This window comes from Carcharodon carcharias, chromosome 1 (assembly GCF_017639515.1).
Source record: "Carcharodon carcharias isolate sCarCar2 chromosome 1, sCarCar2.pri, whole genome shotgun sequence".
Taxonomy (NCBI): Eukaryota; Metazoa; Chordata; class Chondrichthyes; order Lamniformes; family Lamnidae; genus Carcharodon; species Carcharodon carcharias.
Genome location: NC_054467.1, coordinates 91,059,240 through 91,074,426, shown reverse-complemented (window position 1 = coordinate 91,074,426; position 15,187 = coordinate 91,059,240).

Here is a 15,187-nt window from a genome sequence, read left to right as displayed (position 1 = left end):
AGAAAGAAACTATAATTTAAAATAGTCCTCACAGATTTTGAAAAGCTACATCATGCTTACTGAACTTGATAATCTTCTTTGAAGAGGTAACAAAAAGAATAAAGAAGGTTAATGCAGTAAATGTTATACACTTGGATTTTCAAAACTTTTCTAATAATGTGCCCAATGGTAGGTTCATGGCAAAGGTACAGTCAAGGGACAAATATGTGAATGGGTAGCAAGTTGACTAAAAACAGAAGGCTGAGAGTAAACACAGAAGGTGGTTATTTAGAATGGAGGAAGATAGAAATTAGTGTTCCATAAGGATCAGAGCTGAGACCACTGTTATTCATAATTTACATTAATGATTTGAACTTAGGAAAAGGTAACTCAATATCAGAATTTGCAGATGATGCCAAACTGGAGATTTAGATTTTTTTAATTTACTCATGGGATGTGGGCTTTGCTGGCTGGGCCAGCATTTGTTGTCCATGCCTAGTTGCCCTTGAAAAAGTGGTGGTGAGCTGCTTTTTTGAACTGGTGTAGTCCATATGGTGTAGGTACACCCACAGTGCTGTTAGGAAGGGAGTTCCAGGATGTTGACCTAGTGACAATGAAGGAACGGTGACATATTTCGAAGTCAGGATGGTGAGCGACTTGGAGGGGAACTTCCAGGTGATGCTGTTCCCATCTATCTTCTGCCCTTGTTCTTCTAGATAGTAGCAGTTGGGTTTGGAAGGTGCTGTTGAAGGAGCTTTGGTGAATTTATTCGCCCATCCCTAGTTGCCCTTGAGAAGGTAGTGGTGAACTGCCTTCTTGAACTGCTGCAGTCCATGTGGTAAAGGCACGCCCACAGTGCTGTGGGTGTACCTACACCACATGGACTGCAGCGGTTCAAATTATTGCAGTTATTTTGGAGACTAAGTCCCGCCTTCGCATTGAGGATACCCTCCATCATGTTGTGAGGCAATACCACCATGCTAAATGGGATAGATTTTGAACAGATCTAGCAACTCAAGAGGCACCATGGGCCATCAGCAGCAGCAGAATTGTACTCAAACACAATCTGTAACCTCATAGCCCGGCAATTCTCCCACTCTACCATTACCATCAAGCCAGGGGATCAACCCTGGTTCAAAGAAGAGGGTATGAGGCATGCAAGGAGCAGCACCAGGCATACCTAAAAATGAGGTATCAACCTGGTGAAGCTATCACACAGGGCTACTTGCATGCCAAAAAGCATAAGCAGCAAGTGATAGACAGGGCTAAGCGATCCCACAACCAACACATCAGATCTAAGCTCTGCAATCCTGCCACATCCAGTTGTGAATGGTGGTGGACAGTTAAACAACTCACTGGAGGAGGAAGCTCCACAAATATCCCCATCCACAATGATGGCGGAGCCCAGCACAGCAATGCAAAAGGTAAGGCATTCGCAACAATCTTCAGCCAAAAGTGCTGAGTGGATGATCCATCTTGGCCTCCTCCGGAGGTCCCCAGCATCACAGATGCCAGTCTTCAGCCAATGCCAATCACTCCACTTGATATCAAGAAACAGCTGAAAGCACTAGATACTGTAAAAGCTATGGGCCTGACAATATTCTGACAATAGTACTGAAGACTTGTGCTCCAGAACTTGCCGCACCCCCAGCCAAGCTGTTTCTGTACAGTTATAACACTGGAATCTACGCGGCTATGTGGAAAATTGCCCAGGTATGTCCTGTACTCTAAAGCAGCACAAATCCAACCTGACCAATTACCTCCCCATCAGTCTACTCTCCATCATCAGTAAAGTAATGGAAGGGACCATCAACAGTGCAATCAAGCAGCACTTGCTTAGCATTGACCTGCTCACTGACGTCCAGCTTAGGTTCTGCCAGGGCCACTCAGCTCCTGATCTCATAACAGCCTTGGTTCAAACATGGACAAAAGAGCTGAATTCCAGAGGTGAGGTCAGAATAACTGCCCTTGAAATCAAAGCAGCATTTGGTCGAGTGTGGCATCAAGGAGCCCTATCAAAACTAGAGTCAATGGGAATCATGGGAAAAACTCTCTGCTGCTTGGAGTCATACCTAGCATAAAGGAAGATGGTTGTGGTTTTTGGAGGTCAGTCATGTCAGCTCCAGTTCATTGCTGCAGGAGTTCCTCAGGGTAGTGTCCTAGGCCCAACCATCTTTGTCTGCTTCATCAATAATCTTCCTTCCATCATAAGGTCAAAAGTGGGGATGTTCGCTGATGATTGCACAATGTTCAGCACAATTCATGATTCCTCAGGTATTAAAGCAGTCCATGTCCAAAAGCAGCAAGACCTGGACAATATCCAGGCTTGGGGTGACAATTGCAAGTAAAATTCATGCCACACCAAGTGTCAGGCAATGACCATCTCTAACAAGAGAGCATACAACCATCACCCCTTGATATTCAGTGGCATTACCATCACTGAATCCCCCACTATCAATATCCTGGGGGGTTACCATTGACCAGAAACTGAATTGGACTAGACATATAAATAATGTGGCTACAAGAGCAGGTCAGAGGCTAGGAATCGTGTGACAAGTAACTCACCTCCTTACTCCCCAAAGCCTGTCCACCATCTACAAGGCACAAGTCAGAAGTGTGATGGAATACTCCCCACTTGTCTGGATAAGTGCAGCTCCCACAACACTTAGGAAGCTTGACACCATCTTGGACAAAGCAGCCCGCTTGATTGGCACCACATCCACAAACATTCACTCCCTCCGCCACCGGCGCACAGTAGCAGCAGTGTGTACCATCTGCAAGATGCACAGCAAGAATTCACAAAGGCTCCTTCGACAGCACCTTCCAAACCCACGACCACTACCACCTAGAAGGACAAGGGCAGCAGATAGATGGGAACACCATCACTTGGAGGTTCCCATCCAAGTAACTCATCATCCTGACTTGGAAATAGATCGCAGTTCCTTCACTGTCGCTGGGTCAAAAACCTGGATCTCTCTCCCTAACAACTCTGTTACCCACACCACAAGGACCACAGCAATTCAAGAAGGCAGATCGCCACCAGCTTCTCCAGGGCATCTAGGGATGGGCAATAAATGCTGGCCTAAACAGCGAAGCCCACATCCCGTGAATGAATAAAAAAAAAATTCTGCAGTATATCTTGTAGGTTCTACACATTGAGCTAACATTGAGGAAAAACGCAATATAATGTAAGAAGACAATAGAGAACTTTTAGTATGGGCAGCGAAGCAACAAATTAACTTTAATGTAGACAAATATGAGATGATGCTGTTTAGTAGAAAAAATAGAAACATAGCTGGAACTTAGAAAATAAGAAACTAAATGGGGTAGAAAAGCAAAAGTATCTAGGGATACTAGTAAATAAATTATCAAAAGCAGCATTGCAGGTCAGCAAAGCAATTAAAAATGCTATCAAAGTGTTGGATTTGGTTGGATCCTAGTCACCCGTTTGTTGGGACTTATGGATCCTGGGTGCACGCTTGTTGTGGGATGGCTGAGTTCGCAAAATAGACAGAGTTGATCAGCAGACGCTTCTTAGGTGGAAATCATTCTGTTTATTTACAAAGGTACTCAGCAGCTACACTTATGTGCTTTAACTCAAACCCTGTCTCCATATTACTGACTACAGAGGTAGCCCGCACTAATCCTCTATTGGTTACATAAGATCATGTGATCTTCCTTTATAACCTCGTTCTTAAAGGTATACAACACATTACATAAAACCATAATTACAACATCCCTCCCCCTTTACTCGGAAATACTTTTTACATTTACAAGTACAATTTTCCTAAAATAGCAAATTATTTACACAGATAAGTAATTTACAAATTCAGTCTTTCGGGGGGTTTCCTTATGCGTGTAGAACATCTCAGCTCTGCAACTTCAGATACTTTGTCATGAACCTTCTTTTATGGAGTTGTCCGAACGTCAGGTCCTTGGGTGAGCACCTGCAAATCTATTTCCTGAACTCTTACAGGTTCAACAGACACATCTGACACATCTGTACTAGATTGACCCAGTCATGAACACTGGTAGAATCATTTTCTGGTGATTTGTTTTTCTCATCCTTAGATGGTTCACATGCCTCCGTATGACTCGGCCTTCTGCTTCCACGTGGTAAGATAGAGGTCCAGTCACCACTTAAATCACCCAGTAACCACCTTGCTCCTTCTCCAAAGTTCTTCACGTATACCGTCTTTCCCATGGTAAACTTCCTGTCACGACTATACCAGTCATGTTTAATCTTCTGACTTCCCTGACTGCTTTCCACCTTCCCCCTAAATTGGGCATTATTAAGCTCGCTCTCGTCCTGAGATGGTGTTTCAGCAATAATTCTGCAGGTGTGACACTGTTGTTGTGTGAGGCGTAATCCTATACTGGAAAAGAAAGTGTGCTAGCTTGTCCTTGGTTGCTATGGAATCTCCAGTTAACATTTTCATGCCTGACATGAATGTTTGAACCGCTCTTTTGGCCAGTCCATTTGAGGAAGGGTGGTATGGTGCAGTTTTCACATGAGTGATATTATTGAGGCTGATAAACCATTGAAACTCAGCATTCATAAATGCCGTGCCGTTATCAGATACAACTACTTCTGATAGTCCGTTAATGGTAAACTTTTGATGTAGCTTCTCAATTGTAGCAGAAGATGTTGGTGACTTCACCCCATACACGTCCATTCATTTTGGGTGGGCATCAACAATGAGCAGAAACATTGTTCCCATGAAAGTTCCGACACAGTCAATGTACAATCGTACCAATGGTCTTCCTGGCCATTCCCAAGGGTGTAACTTTTGCATTGTTGACACTGCACACAATTCTTCATTAAGCTCTCTATTTCTTCATCCATCCCAGGCCACCATAGATAGCTGTGTGTTATGGTCTTCATTCAGGAACTTTCTGGATGTGCACTGTGTAGTTCAATTAACAATGACTTTCTTCCTTTTGGAGAAACAATCACTTGTCTTCTGGACAATAAGATACCATCCTGGCTGGTTATTTCATGTCTTCTGGTAAAGTACAGTTTCATTTAATCAGATACATGCTCTTGTGACCAACCATGAAGCACTTGTTCTCATGCTTTGGATAAGACAGTGTCTCGACTTGTCCAGTCTCTGATCTATTTAACACATACCAGCAATGAATCTAAGAAATTTAACAATAAAACTAGTTCTTGTGGAACTGGGACATCCTCATCATTTTCTTGTATGGCATATGACTAAGTGTATCAATGTTTGCAATTTGATTTCCAGGCCTATGGACGAAAGTATACTCGTAGGTTGCCAGGATCAATGGCCATCGTTGTTTTCTTGCTGAGGCTATGGGTAGTATAGCCTTATCCTTGCTGGACAACAATCCTAGCAATGGCCTGTGGTCTGAAACAGTAGTAAAATGACAGCCGTGTGCATACTGGTGAAATTTCTCAACACCAAAGATGATTGGCAGGCCTTCCTTTTCTATCTGTGAGTATCCCTTTTCCGCTGTGGTGAGCACTCTTGATACATATACTATAAGCCATTCTGTGCCATCGTCCATTCGATGGGAGAGCACTGCTCCCACTCCATAGGGAGATGCATCGCATGTCAACACCAATTCATTCCTCTGGTCAAAATGTACTAATAGGTTGGATGTGTGCAACAATTTTTTCACCTTTATGAAAGCTTCTTTCTATGGTGCCTGCCAAGGCCAACGTTGGTCCTTCTTGAGTAGGTATTGCAGGGGTGCCCATTCCGTAGACAAATTGGGTAAGAACTGCCCTTAATCACTGATCATTCCTAGGAATGACTTGAGCTCTGAGGCGTACTTTGGCACAGATGCCTCTCTTATGCCTCTCACTTTCTCCTCAACCAGGTGGAGGCCCTGTGAATCTATTCGGCGACACAAATAGAGTACTTCCTTTGCTTGGAACTTCTCTTTTTTTAAACACACTCCAGTCTGCAAGAGACGTTTTAAGATTTCTTCTAAGTTTGCCATGCTCTCTTTCTCAGTGGGTCCTGTCACCAGAACATCATCTAAATAAACTACAACGTGGGACAGACCCTACAGAAAACTTTCCAATGTTCGCTGGAATATGGCACAAACTGAGGAGACGCCGAAAGCCAAATAGTTGTATTGATACAACCCTTTGTGTGTATGAATTGTGACAAATTTTGGGGAGGCCTTCTCTAACTCGAATTGTTGATAAGCATGACTCACATCAAGCTTCATGTAGGCAGTCGCTCCTGCCAGCTTAGCATAAAGGTTTTCAATTTTTGGTATGGGGTGTCTGTCTAGCTTAGTCACTTTATTAGCTGTCAATTTATAGTCTCCACAAATTTGAACGCTTTGGTCAGATTTAAGGGTGGGGACTATTGATGCTGCCCATTCTGAGAACTGCACAGGTTGTATAACGCCCTGTTTCTCTAATCTATCCAGTTCAGTGTCGACTTTTTCCCACAGTGTGTAAGGTACTGATCTTGCCTTTATGAATCAGAGGGTTGCCTCTGGATTCACATGAATTTGTTGCCTGCAGCTCCTGGATCTTCCCAAATTCATTCTGAGGACAGAGGCATATTTTTGTAATACCTCTGGTAACACACTTGCTCCTAACTGGAAAATTGCAGCCCATTCTAACTTAATCTCCTTTAGCCAGTTTCATCCACGGAGGCTTGGCGCCTCACCTACTACCACCATCAAAGGTAGTTTTACTGATTGGCTTCCATAATGGACAGTAACTCTGCTTATGCCTTTGTCTTGGATATCTTCACCCGTGTAAGCTTTTAATTTGGCATCAGTTTCTTCCAAATTTAATTTATGTTCACCATAATTCAGATACTTGAAGGTGTGTTCACCAATTACTATAGTGGAAGCTCCCGTGTCCACTTCCATTCTAACAGGTCTGCCATTCACTTTCACTGTTACACATAATCTGTCTTTCCAACCTTCAAATTAAATAACGAATAAATATCTGAATTTATTAGATCAGGCTCTACTAAATTGTAGATCTCACAGGGTTATTTCTTTTGTTTGAAATTCTGCCTGATTCTTTCCATGCACTGTCTCATTATGTGTCCATTTCGATGATAATAAAGTATTTATTTTAAACTGCCAATCGTTGTAAGGTTGTCTGTTTCCACCTCTGTTGCAATTATTCCTTGTTTTCGCTGCTAAGTCATTTCTTTTTATTTTTCTACTAGCGGTGGCTTGTTCCCACCTCCCGGCAGAGCCTTGCATTTTTGTATCCTTTTTGGCTGGGCTTCCTGCCCAAGGAGGACGGCACCATTTTGTCATCCCTGTATGGCTTTTGAATCCCCTACGGCACTTTCCATGGCCAATGCTATCTCTAGCACCTTCTTAAAATTCAAATTTGTTTCTGACAGTAATCTCTTCTGAACCACGTCCTCATTCACGTCGCACATTAAACAATCTCTGAGCATGTCATTTAAAGATGTACCAAATTCCCAATGTCTTGTTAACTTTTCAAACTTGCCACATAACAAGCAACTGTCTCCCCCGGGGCTCTATTTCTTGAATTAAATTTGAAGCGTTGCATCATTATCAAGGGCTTTGGCTGGTAATGACCCTTCACGATATCCACCAATTCATCAAAACTTTTCAAATCTGGGGAACTGCTTGCCATCAAACTTCGAATCAAGCCACAGGCTTTATTCCCACACGTAGATGACAAGATCGCCCGCTTCTTCTCTTCCCTTGTAATGTCATTCACTTAGAAAAAGAATGCAAGGCATTCAATATAATGAGACCAGTCGTTCGTGGCTGGATCAAAAGGATCAATTCTTCCAAATTGCAGCATTCTGTGAGAGGATTGCTTCGACGATTAGCACGGAAATTCTACTTACAATTACCGTGTGAGGTGCAGCCTGATTTCATTTCTCTTGATTTCTTCTGTTAAATTGTTTTAATCTTGAAGCTAGTTTATCGTATCTTCACTTTATCCTCGCTTTTTCCTCATTGCCAGTTTGTTGTATCCTAGTCACTAGTTTGTTGGGACTAATGGATCCGGGTTGCACACGTTGTGGGATGGCTGATTTGGTATAATAGACAGAGTTGATCAGCAGACTCTTCTTAGGTGGAACACATTCTGCTTATTTACAAAGGTACTCCGCAGCTACACTTGTGTGCTTTCAACTCAAACCCTGTCTCCATACTACTGACTACCGAGGTAGCCCGTGGTGCTCCTCTATGTGATCTTCCTTTATATCATTCTTCTTAAGGGTATAATACATATTATATAAAACCATAATTAGATTTTTTTTAGGGGTATAGAATTCAAAAGCAGTAGAGTTATTTTAAATTTGTATAGGGCCCTGCTCAAGTTGCACTTCGACTACTGCAAGCAGTTCTGGTGAACACTCTTTTAAAAACTGATAAGGATTGGAAGAAGTTTTAAAAGATTTGCAAGGATGGATACAAGAATGGAGAGATTACAGCTTTCAGGAAGGATTGTACAACTGATATTTTTCTTTCTTTTGATAAGGTGACTTAGAAATCACCTGATGGAAGTCTTTAAAAATATGAATGGGTTGGACATGGTACAGTTCCATTTGTATCAGGAAAAAATAAGTTCCTAATTTATATTTATATAAGTTCCTAATTGTTTGGATGCATATTTCATGCATATCAGAAAATCAAGCTATGAAGAACAAGATTTGCTGTGCCTAATTAGAAGTAAATTCACACCAAAATACAAAATTGTTAATAATGAATTGCCACTTCACTTGATGCTAATAGTGGGTTGCCAAAAATTGTCAGAGCTAATGATGCTTTCATACCCTTTGTGTGATATTTTGAATAGCAGGCCAAAAGTTATCCCGCCACTGCAGCTGGATACCTTTCTCCAACAGTCCCTGAATCTTCTGAGATAATAACAAGAAATCAAATGGCAAGGGCTAAATTATCAGTTTCGTAGAGTCGACTATTACTAAAATAAAAGCAACCAAATCATATTTCTTAAACTGCAAAACTAGAAAGTATTGAGGGATACTGCTTTTGAGCATTTTTCTTTTTTGAGCACACACTTATGCACCTCCAAATGAAATGTTGCAGAAACCTAAATTTTAGAGATTTGTTGATGTGACCACTTAAGCAAATTGTGTAACGTAGCAATGTTTGATGCTAAATGGCTCTGAAATGACCATTTACTTTGTTGTGTCAGAATGGAATGGGCTAATAGGGTTATATTTTGGTGGGAGAAAGGACTTTTCCTACTTCCTCATATTATTGTGTTTTATGACAGTAAGAGGCAGTAAACTAAAATATTTAGAATGTTAGAGGTCAAAATTGATTAGAATTTCTGCAGCCTTCTATTGTCGCTCAGGAGAGAGACCAACATAACTCCCCACTAAAATTTTCAAGAGTTTACTTTTGCCTTGTAGGGAAGGAAACCTGCTTTCACTAACATGACGATTTGTGACTTCAGTCGCACACTGACTTGGTTGAGAATTAATTGTCCTTTGACATGGCCCAGCAAACTACTCAGTTGTATGAAACCACTGTATAGTTCAAGAAGGCTCACCATCAACTTCTCAGGGCATCTAAGAACAGACAATAAATGTTTGCCTTGCCAGTGATGCCCAAATCTTGACAATAAATAAGAATAAAAATATTGAAATTTGGCTTACCCAGTCCTGCCATATTAATGAAAGGCAACATGAGTAGAATTTAATAGTTGCAACGGTGGACTTGTCCATTGACTAGAGAGGCGGTGGCAAACCCATTGCAGCCATTCTGGGTCTCCCCGACTCAATTTAATGCCAATCGGGCACTTACCTGGTTGGTGTAGGAGCCCATGTCATCATCTTACGGGGTAATTTCCCACTTCCAAGTGCTGCAACCAAACCTGCCAGTCAGCAGGAGTGGTGATCACTGTCAGTAAAACAGAAGGCCCAGGCTGAAGATTACCACTGGAGCCCTGGAGGAAAGGTAGGTGAAGCCTATTGGGAAGGCCCCTGTGAGGGGGGTTAGGGGAGACAATTTAAAGGAAAGGCAGGGGGTGGACCGCGCATGGGTGGCCCTGTGTGTCAGTAGGTCTCTCGGTTGGATGCAGGCTTCCAAATAGGATGGACGCCCCCCCCCCCCCCCCCCCCCCCCCACCACCCCCGCCCCCCACCACCAGGCCACAGGCATGCCTGCCATGGTTTATCTTGTGCTTTGCCCACATGGCATGGTTCCCACCGACTACTAGCGGCACTGAGGTGAGTCCATTAAGTGGACCTTAAGTTGCTTCCGAGCAGAAGGCTGTCCTTGATCCCACATCTTCCCATCCGATTATATCACCAGACTCCAAGCCCACCTCAGAGGGGAGCATTAAATTCTGCCCTAAGCCCCATTAGGTGAGTCACATTGACCTCCAAACAGGTGAATATGGGCCCACACCGGGGAAATGGCCTGGATCCCTGGTAAACCCTATTGATATTTTGAAAGCCAATGAGGAAATGTGGTTGGGATCAAGTGGAGGCAAGCCCTTCCTAATGGCAGACTGTCACTGGAATTTCTGTTCAAAAGCAAGGCAGTTTACCAGAAAGTTGCCAGGGATGAGGGGCTTTAGGTATACAGAGATGTTGGAAACGTTAAAATTTTGGCCCTTGGGACAAAGAAGTTTCACAAGTGACCAAGAACAGGTTTTCGTGATGATAAGAAGTATTATTAGAGTAAAGGGAGAAAAGATATCCTGTGGTAAAGTGAAGTGCTATGTACCTTTAAGAGAATAGAGTTAACTGACCACATGACTGTATCGACCAATCATGATACAGCAGGGGCTACTTGGGTAACTGTAAGCCTAGAGCGCGAGGCGATTGAAGAAGCACACATTGTATTTGTATTCTGTTCTTAGTTCCAATAAACCACCAGTGTTTGCTCAGTTAATCAGTCTCTCTTTGCCTATATTGTTTCAACCACCAACTAATGTGTGAATATCAAGTGCGCAGCTAGCGTTTGCTGGACAAAGTGAATCGGATAACCTAAAACATAAAACTGGTGACAAGGATAAACTGGATCAATTGATGGCAATCAAGAAAGCCCCGGTAAGCCAGCTATGTTGCTTCACCACTACCTTGAAGCTGTTTGAAAGGGCAGTCTCCTTAGTCATCAAGTATGCCACAGTTTGGGCATCTTGAACCATTTGACCCCATTTCCGATGACTAATCTCATTATGTTGAACACCTTGCGATACACCTATGATGATATTCAAAAGCGATTGCTATCTGAAACTAATCTAGACTTCAGTAAGGCATTAGAATTGGCAACAGCCATGGAGAGCACTGTTGGAGACTCAGAGGCAAGAAAAGATACACAAAATGGTGCCATCCATATTGTAGGGCAGGTGGGTTCCATAACAAAAGGTGCGAAATGTAAGACTCCACAGAAAGGTGGGAAATGCCCACTATGTACAGACCATTGAAGAACAACAGCACTACAGTGAAAGCCCCTGACATTAATGAGAAATGCATCCAGGCAGCCTGCAGGCGATAGACAGTTCAGAAATATTGAATGCTTTTTCTGCCAACTCAACGGTCACATATTGCGACAGTGTCAAGATAGGCTGAGACATCATTTTAAAAACAAAGGTAGGAATCATGAAATCTGTCTCGTTGAAGAACCAGAGGAAGCAGAATCTGACATCTATTCATTATACAATCTGAAAGTGGGTAGAACTGAGCCAATCTAGGTCGTCATTAGAGTCAGTGAACAACCCATCAAGATGGAGGTCGATACTGAGACTTCAGTGTCTGTCACAGGAGAGCATACGTTCAGACACTTGAATAAAGGAGATCATCCTTTAGGTTTGGAAGGATCGCACATTAAACTAAAAACGTATGAAGAAATAAGAGTGAAAGGGATATGTCGAGTCAAGGTGTAGTATGAGTATCAGTCTGCAATTTTACCCTTTGTAGTCGTAGCTGGGGCAGGCCCCAGTTTGATGGTCACAGCTGGCTCAAAAAGATTAAATTGCAATGGGCTGAGATTCTTCAAACCAGAATCATGTTGACATGAAGCCTTATTTCAATTGCAGATACGGGCTCACCTGCCAGGATGGCATATTGCTCTGAGGAGCAAGGGTTATTGTGCCCCAAGAGGGCGAAGGCCAAATTACATAGTGCTCACCCTGGCATTAGTAGGATGAAGATGCTCATGCGCAGCTACTTATGGTGGCCCGGGATGGACATGGACATCAAAACCTTAGTCAAAAGTAGCCTTCAATGCCGGCAGGTACAAAAGCTACTCCCCTTAGCTCCATTGCACCCTGGCAATAGCTGGGGCAGCCATGGGCACTACATTGGGTCCTTCTTGAGCACGGTGTTCCTTTTACTAATGGTCGCCCACTCCAAGTGGATGGATGTCTACGAAGTCTGGTCACCCATGTCTGCTGCCACCATTGACGGTTGCAACAGAGTTTTGCAGTGCATGGGTTACCGGAGGTGCTTGTGTCAAATATCGGGACTTCTACCATTTACCAGCGGGAAATTCCACAGGTTTAGAACCCTCAGCGGAATAACTCATATCAAAACCTCACCTTACGACCCCGCCTCTAATGGTTTGGCTGAACGAGCAGTCCAAACTTTTAAGTCTGGGATGAAAAAGCTGGATGGGGATTCCATCAGCACCAGATTGTCACGGTTCCTGATCGCATACCGGATGATGCCACACACAACCACTGTATTGGCCCTGCTGAATTACTAATAGAGAGACGTCTCCCCACCCATCTAACTCTTATCAGGCCGAATTTAGGGGGGAGGGTGGAGAGATATCAAGAGGCCCAGAAGACCAGACATGATGGCCATAATCATGAAATAAATTTCATGGTGGGAGACACCGTCCTTGCGAAGAACTTTGGAGATGGGCCCAATTGGCTATTAGGCAAAGTGAACGCTGTGACAGGACCTTTCTCCTATAATGTGTCGGTAAATGGTCGAATAATAAGACAAAATGTGGATCACCTCCTGAGGAGAGAGGCAGCCACATAAGAAGGAAAACAGTTTGAATCTGCAACACACATGGAAGAAATGTCACATAATTTGTAAGTACAAAGGTCAAAGATGCAAAGTTGCTCACTTCCACCGAAGAGCCTGGTGGACAGTTGACCCCTGAGGAGGAGTTCTCGGAAAAACCAGCCGAGGTCATTGAGCAACGTTTGACACATCGGAGGAAGTCTCCTGAGAGATTTAACTTGTAAATAGTTATTAATGTAAAAAATTGGAATGTTGTGAAGCTTGTCAATTGTACTTTCAAGTAAGGGGAAGAGATGTGGTAAAGTGGAGTGCTAGTTACCTTTAAGAGAATGTGGTTAACTGACTGTATCAACCAATTGCTATACAGCAGGGGCTACTTGGGTAGCTGTAAGTCTACAGCTGGAGGTGATCGAGGAAGCACACATTGGGCTGAACTTTCTGGCTGGCGGGGGTGGCAGGAGGGTGGAGCGGGAGCGGGCACGCACCCGATCGCCGCCCGCAATCGGGCCCATGCCACCATTTTAGACAGGTGAGCCAATTAAGGCCTGCCCAGCGTGAATCGCAACTCCCGAGGACAGTGGGAGTGGGTGGGCGGCAGTGGGACTGCAATAACTGCCGGGTCCAATGGCGACGCAGCGGCCTGATTTAAAAAGCTGCTGCAGCCTTTCAAAGGCTGTGAATCATGGCCAGTGGAAGGGCTCCCCAGAGCGCTGCTGGTGAACAGGTCAGGCAGGAGGGTAGGGCAGGGAGGCACTATTCCCCTTGTTTTTTCCAATGATTGTCTTGCAACCTTCCTCGAGGAGGTGGCAGTACAGCGAGAGCTGCTGGTTCCCCAGGACGGGAGGAGGAAGCCCTCCGCCCCCCACATGACCAAATGCACCTGGGAGGAGGTAGCGGAGGTGGTGAGCTCCCGCTACGTGGTGCAGCACACCTGGATCCAGTGTCACAAGCGCTTCAATGGCCCGCTGCGCTCAGGAAGGGTGAGTACATTGTTGGCAATGGTCACAACCCAGCAGGTAGGCTTTCCCCCTGGTGCACCCCCCCCATCACACCGCCCCCCCCACTGTGTCTGAGTGTAGTGACTGCGTTGAATCATTGGTGGCATGTGTCCTTCGCTGGGTGGGCCAGCAGATATTGCCCATGCCAAGGTCACCCTGAGAGGGTGGTAAAGAGATGGGTTCTGCCCCCGCAGCATGTGGTACACTGAGACCCACATAACTGTTTTGGGGGCAGCCTGGGCATTGCTGGAACTCCAGGACATGTCAAAGTCTGGGTTATGACATGCTGGGAGGGGAGATTCAAGGTGGCATGGCACCGATCGATCTGCTGTCCTCTGTGCTCCACATGTTTGTGCCTCCTTGCTATGGAAGGTTAGACCGTGTGGTGCCTAATATGATGTAGGCAGCATTTGGCCAAGGGGGTGGGTGGGGGGGAACAGGCCTGGCATCTTTGTGTGAGTGTTTGGCAGCAGCGGGGTGAGGAGACACTGGAGCCCTGATTTGTCCTACTCTGGCTGGGCTGGACTGGTTGTGAAGAGAGTCCAGGTACAATTAGCACTAATCAATGCTTTTCCCTCCTTTTCAGGGGAAGAATGCACATAATGCCACTGAGTGGATGAGGACTGGCAGTGGGTTGGCACAATTAGCGATTCTCAGCTGTTTTGAGCAGGAGGCCTTAGATTCAGAGAGGCGCCATGGGCCCAGGTCCACTGGTGTTGGTGAGGCTTGGGTTCCACGGGCAGCTATGTTTGCCCAGCACAGAGGTCACCATTGTTCTCCCAGCAGCCATGGCAGTGTTGACTGTTCAGTGATTGAAGTTTGCAACTTGGCTTGACCATTGCTTATGGAAGGATGAGCGCATAATGATCTGGGGGACAGGGATGCACATTGACATTGTCTCCATGTTAACTGATCCAATTTCCTCATTCTTCTTTTCAGCATCAGCGGAGCAGGGCCAGGAGGAGGAGTAGCAGAGGCCCCCTCTTACACCCGAGGGCCCTGAAGTCTTACCAGCGCCACACCATCTCTGCCAGGCAGGCACCAGTGCAGATACTAGCAGCTCGATGGGAATTAAAACATCGGCAATTGATCTGGGGCACAGAGGTAAGGGCAATTCATAGTAACTAGAGGAGCTGACAGAGATAGAGAGTTCCCATGGTGCCAGAGGTTGGAGGATTGTAGGGGACCAGGCACATGATAGGTCGGTGCCTGATGATGTGCCTCTGGAGTCATCCATGATGCAGCAAATGCAGGAAATGCGGCTGG